Source organism: Pseudophryne corroboree, chromosome 2 (genome assembly GCF_028390025.1).
Source record: "Pseudophryne corroboree isolate aPseCor3 chromosome 2, aPseCor3.hap2, whole genome shotgun sequence".
Classification (NCBI taxonomy): domain Eukaryota; kingdom Metazoa; phylum Chordata; class Amphibia; order Anura; family Myobatrachidae; genus Pseudophryne; species Pseudophryne corroboree.
This window is the reverse complement of record NC_086445.1, coordinates 785,982,803-785,991,157: the sequence shown is the minus strand read 5'-3', so window position 1 is coordinate 785,991,157 and position 8,355 is coordinate 785,982,803.

The window sequence follows — 8,355 nt, the reverse complement described above, 5'->3', positions numbered from 1 at the left end:
AATGAGGTGCAAACAAAGTACAAAAGTGATGAGCTTGAGGAGTGAGGAAACCGTAATTAACCTGGATTTGATTTATGACCCAATGATAGAAACCAGAATGTGATGAAAATGCGATTATACGGTCCGTTTCTTTCACCTGTTTTTCTGCTTTTCTCCAAGATACAAAGACCCCCTTGGACGAGGAAGTTGACGAGACGCTATACAGACAACAGACAAGCACCAAAGAAGAAGATTTGACAACTTTAAATATGGACACTTGATGAACTTTGCCATGGATCCCCAGTTTCCCTAGTATTTTTAAACTCACGCTAGCCCAACATTTTTTGTAAATCTGATGGCTCAGACAAAGCTATTTGCTCATGCCCAAGGAGCAATACAGCGCAAAGAAGACGACTCTCAACAGATACCGAACACAACTTCAACAACAGATGTACATTTCCCTGACATAGAATATCATTGCATTTTTCGTAAGTGTTCTTTATCTTCATCTCTACAACCCCCAGGTAACGACACACATAGACGATAGGGAATACAGGCACAGATAGCAGCAACCACATACCCCCCCCATTCATGTATCATCAACTAAAATGTGCATCCCCATTTTGTTACAACCACAGCCGAAATGAGCTCGGTAGAGTTTGACAGCCCATCCACAGACCTGTACCACAGGATAAGAAGGAATTCAAATGTATACTTCGCAATACCTCGAAGCTTGATTTACCACACGTACGGCACGATGATACATGACCCTCCAAACATGGACTCATACACACATGCTTCTACTTTCTCACTAGGTCATACCCTCTTCACACCTACTCCACTCTTCTCCCCTACCCAACCATGGAAATCAATTAACCCCTGACTTACATTTTTCTCCTTAAATGTTTTGTGGCAGTTATTATTGACTGCCAAAGGGTGGACTGTCAAAGTCAGAAAAATGTCTCAATGCACGTTGCCATATTTGCACCGCACACTGGTCCGCGCTGCGCGTGCGTACGCTCTCCCGTGGAGGCGCATACCCGCAATAGCGTGCACTCGCAGGCGCGGTATGCGTATTTACGGTAGAGTTTATGTAGTCGTAGCGTGCGACTCGTTCGTTACATATTTTCACAATTAATGTAGTTTATAGATCATGGTCCCTTTGATAGATTCTGAAAGTTTGGTTAAAATACAATGTCCCAGAGCTGAGGAATCCCTCTTTATATCGTACGAAGGGTCTAACAGGAATCATACAGCAGTGTTTGGTACCCATCGGAAGAGTATTTAATTAGCAATATTCCGGTGTTGGTTTGGAGCGTATTAATCGCTCGTGCGAATAGTTATGGACATAAGAAGTTTATGTCCATTTCCATTATTTACTCATACTCAGGTATGCGGCGGGAAACCCAGTTTCCCACCCACCTGAGCTGTTGGAAATCGTCACAGCCCACCTGTATGAATCACCCTATGACCTTTTGTTATGATGCAGGGCCGAATTCCTTCGGCCAATGGACAATGGGATTGTAGGGACTATGAGATTGCATTGTGTGTGGGGCATAAATAGGCAGGCCGACCACATCCAGCTCTCACTCTCTCATCAACGGTTATCTGCTGATAGCCGGGAGCTGGATATCGAGGCGCAGGCGATCATACCCTTTGTGCGTAAGTTTCTCTCCGTAATCATTGTCTTTCTGTGAGCCAATTTCTCTCCATCTCTCTCTCTCTCTCTCTCTCTCTCTCTCTCTCTCTCTCTCCTCTTTTTCTCTTATATCTCCCATAGTATTATAGTATTGTATTGTATTTCATTTAGGTCAGAGTAGTATTGTCTTTTTGTATTTTAGTTCTGTGGTTAGGAAGTCTCTGTTATATTGTAGTGTATCATTTGTACTGTTATCCCCTTTTACAAGTATATTAGATATAATACAGTTAATAGGCTTTGGAACCTAAACCAGTATCTGTGCATTTTCTATAGTGTTAAGTGTTCACTTGAGCGTCGGTGACGCTCAAGCAGCTTTGTAGTTAGTCAGGTTACACAAGGTTGCATTTACACCCTGTACTCACATTAAGGTATTCAGTGTATTTCATTGGTATAAGGTTTTAACATAAAGGTATAGTGTTGTGAGCGTCTGCATCGCTGGTGACCTCCTCGTGGTCTCGAGCGCACGCTACGCTACAGCGAATCATTCCCCTAGTCATAACCAATAACGTGTCCTGTGATCACTGGGCCGTGAGCGAACGTGACGCTTGAGCGTCTCGCCTACGGCTGAGCGATCGCTACGCCAATAGCGTACCATTACGGTACTTCTTAAGCAAACAGCGTACAGTGTTCTTAGCTTCATAAAGGGTTGTTTATACGACAAAGGAATTTAGCATTGTCAATATATATATATATATTTCTCTAACGTCCTAGAGGATGCTGGGGTCCACAGTACCATGGGGTATAGACGGGTCCACCAGGAGCCATTGGCACTTTAAGAGTTTAAGAGTGTGGGCTGGCTCCTCCCTCTATGCCCCTCCTACCAGACTCAGTTTAGAAATTGTGCCCGGAGGAGCCGGTCACAGCTAGGGGAGCTCTCCTGAGCTTTCCTGGAAAAGTTTAGTTTATAGTTTTTTTATTTTACAGGGAGGCTGCTGGCAACAGCCTCTCTGCAGCGTGGGACTAAGGGGGGGGAGCATTGTCCGCCCTGCGGGGTCTGAGCCACTGACTCCGCTGACTGGACACTGAGCTCCAGAGGGGCTGATCGGTCTCTGCCGCAGGGGAACCGATCACCCCAACAACATGCCGCCGACCCCTTACAGAGCTGAAGCAGTGGTGAGTTAGTCACCGACCCCCCTAGCAAGCGGGGGGCCGGTGTGAATATGGCAGCAACAGGGGTGGGAGCGCGGTATTAACCGCTCTCCCGTATTGTACCAGCGGCACACTGTGCGGTGCTGTGAGGGGCGCCCTGGGCCAGCGCTTACCCCTCACACTTGGTCAGCAAGCCTGTCAGGCCCCAGGGATCCCAGCCAGCACAACTCCTCAGACCAAATTTTAACTCAGATGAGCAGGAAGACAGCGCCGGGAAGGGGGCGGAGCTTCTCCTCAGAGCGGACCTGCAGCGTTCCAGAGCCATTTTCCTGCATGCTGCCTAGCAGAAGGAAGATCCTGATTCCTCCACAGCAGCTCCAGTTACTGTAACGGTACCAGGGGGTTGTAGAAGGGGGGGGGGGGCTAAGTACTTGACTGTGTGTCCTATTAAGGGGCACAAGTCAGCGCTGAAAAGGGGTTTTTCTCCTTGGTTTGGGCACTGGTGTGGGTTGACTCCAATCTCTGTCTCTCTCTTGCCATTCTTGGGAAGGGGGGGGAAACTCTGTCTTACCCCATCCTGTGTGTGTGTTTGGTGGTCACTAGCAGCAGTGTCCAGAGATACAGTGTCATATGCTGCTGAGGATTTATCCTCACAGGATGATCCCATTCCATGCAATCAGGCTAGCACTGGTTTAGCACAGATTCCAGCAAGGGAACCAGAGTGGTTTTCCTCTATCAGGACTTGGATTTCTTAGATTTTTGACAGGGTTACCAGTAATGAGTCGGCAACCCAGGTCTTACAGTCCTCTATGGCTGTGTGGCCCTTGTCAGGTACCTCAGGACGCTCCGCTATATACCCCCACACACGTGCGCTTGTGCAGGTAACACAAGATGACACGGATACCGATTCTGACACTACAGATGGTGACGGGGATGTGTTGTGGGGGTCCGCATCTTTTGCAAGGGGGTACAATTGTTGATAGAGGCTATCAGGGATGTGTTAAATGTTAATGATACCACACCTGAGCAGGTTGAGGAGGCTTTCTTCACTGAAAACAAGAAAGCCACGCTAACCTTCCCTGCGTCAAAAGAGCTGAATGCTATATTTGAAAAGGCCTGGGTGAATCCTGAAAAGAAGTTTCAGATCCCTAAGAGGATTCTGGTAGCGTTTCCTTTCCCTGAGGAGGATAGGAAAAAGTGAGAAAACCTGCCGATTGTTGACGCTTCTGTATCTAGACTCTCCAAAAAGGTGGTTTTGCCGGTACCGGGTTCTACCGCCTTAAAGGAGCCGGCGGATAGAAAAATTGATAAAACTCTGAAATCAGTGTACACTGCTTCAGGGGCCATATTACGTCCACTATTGCTAGTGCTTGGATTGCTAAGGCTATAGTGAAATGGTCGGCTGCCTTGATGGAGGATTTGTATACAATAGATAGGGATGACGTTGCATTGTATTTACATTACATTCATGATTCTGCAGGTTTCATGGTAGACTCTATGAAGGATCCATAGCGGCGGGAATTTCTTCCATGTCTGTTTCAGCTCGTCAAGGACTGTGGCTCCGCCAGTGGTCGGCCGATGCGGAATCCAGAAAGAGTGTGGAGTCGCTGCCCTATACTGGTCAAGCTCTCTTTGGGGAAGCCCTAGATGCGTGGATATCTACCGCTACAGCGGGTAAGTCTCTGTATCTTCCCTCCGCAGCTCCTGCTCCGAAGAGGTCCTTCTCCTCAGCTTCACAGCAGTCCTTTCGACCCAACAAGACCAGAAAGGCCAAATCTTCCAGTTCCTTCTTCAAGGGAGGTAAGGTTAAGTCCAAGAAGCCTGCCGCTGCAGCTTCCCAAGACCAAAAGCCTGCTTCGGGTACCCCTAAGTCCTCCGCATGATGGTGGATGGGACGGCCCGGAGGTGGGGCCGAGACTCAGACAGTTCCGTCATGTCTGAGTCTCCTCCGGCCTGGATCCCTGGGTGGTGGATATTGTCTCTTAGGGATACAGACTAGAATTTCAAAGTCTTCTTCCTCATCATTTTTTCAAGTCGGGCTTGCCAACTTTGTTGGAGGACAGCACAGTGCTACAGGAGGCTGTTCAAAGGCTGGTAGAGGCACAAGTCATTGTGCCAGTCCCACCGCACATGCTGGCGAAAGGTTACTATTCGAACCTTTTCGTGGTACCGAAACCGATGGTTCGGTCAGGCCCATCCTGAACCTGAAATCATTGAACCCCTTTCTAAAGAAGTTCAAGTTCAAGATGGAGTCTCTCAGGGTGGTGATATCAGGTCTGGAAGAGGGGGAATTCCTGGTATCCTTGGATATCAAGGATGCGTACCTTCACATTCCGATCCGGTTACTGCATCAGTGTTATCTCCGCTTTGCATTGCTGGACTGTCATTTTCAGTTTGAGGCCCTGCCGTTTGGCCTCTCGACAGCGCCGAGTGTGTTTACCAAGGTGATGGCGGAGATGATGATGCTACTCCGGAAGCGGGGTGTAAACATCATTCCTTACCTGGACGATCTCCTGATAAAGGCGTCGTCCAGGGAACAGGGGCTTTGTCATGCAAAAGCCCTTACTTGATCTTCCATGAGAATAGGGCTGCGCTCTGGACTCGTCCGCAGTTCCTTCCAAAGGTTGTTTCAGCATTTCATATCAACCAACCTATCATGGTGCCAGTTGCTACTGACTCCTCGATTACTTCAAAGTCCTTGGATGTCGTGAGGGCTCTGAAGATTTATGTGAAGAGAACATCTCGTCACAGAAGGTCGGACTCTCTGTCCTGTACGATCCCCAAAAAATTGGGTGTCCTGCTACTAAGCAGTCTATTTCTCACTGGATTAGGTTCACTACCGTGTCCTAATTCGGTTAAGGCCCACTCAACTCGTAAGGTGGGGCTTCCTGGGCGGCTGCCCGGGGTGTCTCGGCAACACAACTTTGCCGAGCTGCATCTTGGTCGGGGTTGAACACATTTGCAAGGTTCTACAAGTTCGATTCTTTGGCCTCTGATGATCTGAAGTTCAGTCAATCAGTTCTGCAGGAGCCTCCGCGCTCTCCCTCCCATTCTGGGAGCTTTGGTACATCCCCATGGTACTAATGTGGACCCCAGCATCCTCTAGGACGTTAGAGAAAATAGGATTTTGGTACCTACCGGTAAATCCTTTTCTCATAGTCCGTAGAGGATGCTGGGTGCCCGCCCGGCGCTTCGTTTTCCTGCTAATTGTTATTTGGTTCAGTACCACTTCGTTTACTTGCGTACTGCATTGTTACTGGGTAAGTAATGTTTCAGCCGTTTGCTTATTAGTTCAAGCTAGTTGTCTTGACGTGCCTGTATGTGTGAGCTGGTATGAATCTCACCACTATTTGTGTTAAGTCCTTCTCTCGAAGTATGTCGTCTCCTCAGGCACAGTTTCTAGACTGAGTCTGGTAGGAGGGGCATAGAGGGAGGAGCCAGCCCACACTCTTAAACTCTTAAAGTGCCAATGGCTCCTGGTGGACCCATCTATACCCCATGGTACTAATGTGGACCCCAGCATCCTCTACGGACTACGAGAAAAGGATTTGCCGGTAGGTACCAAAATCTTATTATATGTGTGTATATATATATATATATATATATATATAAAAGGTAATCCGTGGTTTTTTTTCCCACATGAACCAGCACACCAAAAAGTAGCAAAAATTTCAATTAATTTAATCCATGTTAATTCTCCAAAAGTGCAATGTGCAATGTGCAAACATAGGCATGGATAATAAAAGTAATACTTAGCAGTTCAATGCATCAAAATGAATGGCAGCTCCATTCATTTTGATGCATTGAACTGCTAAGTATTACTTTTATTATCCATGCCTATGTTTGCACATTGCACATTGCACTTTTGGAGAATTAACATGGATTAAATGAATTGAAATTTTTGCTACTTTTTGGTGTGCTGGTTCATGTGGGAAAAAAACCCACGGATTACCTTGTACTGATTGTTTCACCGTGCACCCAGCAAATGATTTAGAAGGTGTGTGCGATTCAATTCGCTTTGTATATATATATATATATATATATATATATATATATGTCTTGTGTGTGTATATATGTATGTATGTATAAATATATATATATATGTGTACATATATATATATATATGTTAATATATATATATATAAACATATATATATATGTACACATATATATATATTTATACATACATATATACACACAAGACAAAAAAAAATTTGCACTTTACACACCTCACAGGGTGAACTGGCTGTACAATAATATTTTAACATATAAACACTGTCAGGCGCTCTATTGCACTCTATTTTTTATCTATTTCCCCTGTACTGGGCATGAGCTGCCACCCATTGATTTATGGGGTGTGTTATAAATATCTCTAACTAATTCCATAACAATTTATTAGAGTGTCATACTTAGGACTGGTCCAGGCGCTATTCTTCATTTGTTCTATATATATATATATATATATGGGCTGGCTGGCAACTTTTAGCCTGGGGGGCAAGTCCAGAGCACTGGCCCATAAGTAATGGCGCCATCTTAAATGGAGGTTTTTTGTTTAGAAAATATTTCTTAATAAAAAAAATTAGGCCTGGTGTAAATTATCCCAAAGATACTTTATTATAAATTTGTCAGTGCGGCCGTGGTTTCAGCAGAGCTGTGTAGTGCAGGGGTGGCCAATCAGTCAGTGGCAAAGAGCCAGAAAAGATCTGTAGTCAAGGGTAAAAGCCATATTCGGCGAGCAAACATGGGGGCGTGGCATAGTTGTCACAAAGCCACACCCCATTTTTATGCGCACACCTTTCGGTTTGACATTTGTAGGAGTATGACCTTGTGTCATAACCCCATTTTTAGTCACGTTGTACAGTGCTACATACAAATAAAAAGAGAAAAGATTGGCTGCGCTTACAGTGTTGTTAGTATACCATAATTGTGGAGAGCTGACAACCGAGATATATGAAATATATTTATTAAAATAATAACACACTAATAAATACTGATACACAATATATAGAACAATTATAAAATTTGTATATACTCTGAAAAAAACGTAAATATATTTGATAAACAGTGTCCACAAATTAGGGTGGTTATAGCAATATATGGAATATTAAATCAGTGCAGATATAGATTTGTAACACTGTTTAAGAAATGTATCATTACTATTGCATGCTTTAAAATTGTATCGCTTCAAGAAATTATCTTGGTAACAAATCTTGCTACAGGTGCAGAGGCAACATGCACACTGTGGCTAATAAAACATAGAAGTCCCAGCAATGAGTGAAATGACAGTTATTAGTAGTATGAAATTACCTCTCCTGGGGCTATGAGCACGAGCGTCCTCGGTGGAGTCCACTGTAGCCCACTACCTAATTGAACAAGGAGAGGAGGTGAGCTGAATTGCTCTAACAGAGGCTGCTACTGTATATTTACCGGCGTCTTTATAATGGTTGCCAAGACATTCATATGGTCTCCCGAGGGCTAGAGGAAGTCCTTTAATGCCCACTTGGATGAAAACGTATAATGTCCGGTATTTCCAGTCGAAGGTGCTGCTGATGGCCGCTGTTAATTGAGTGCGCCGTGCAATAGCGCTG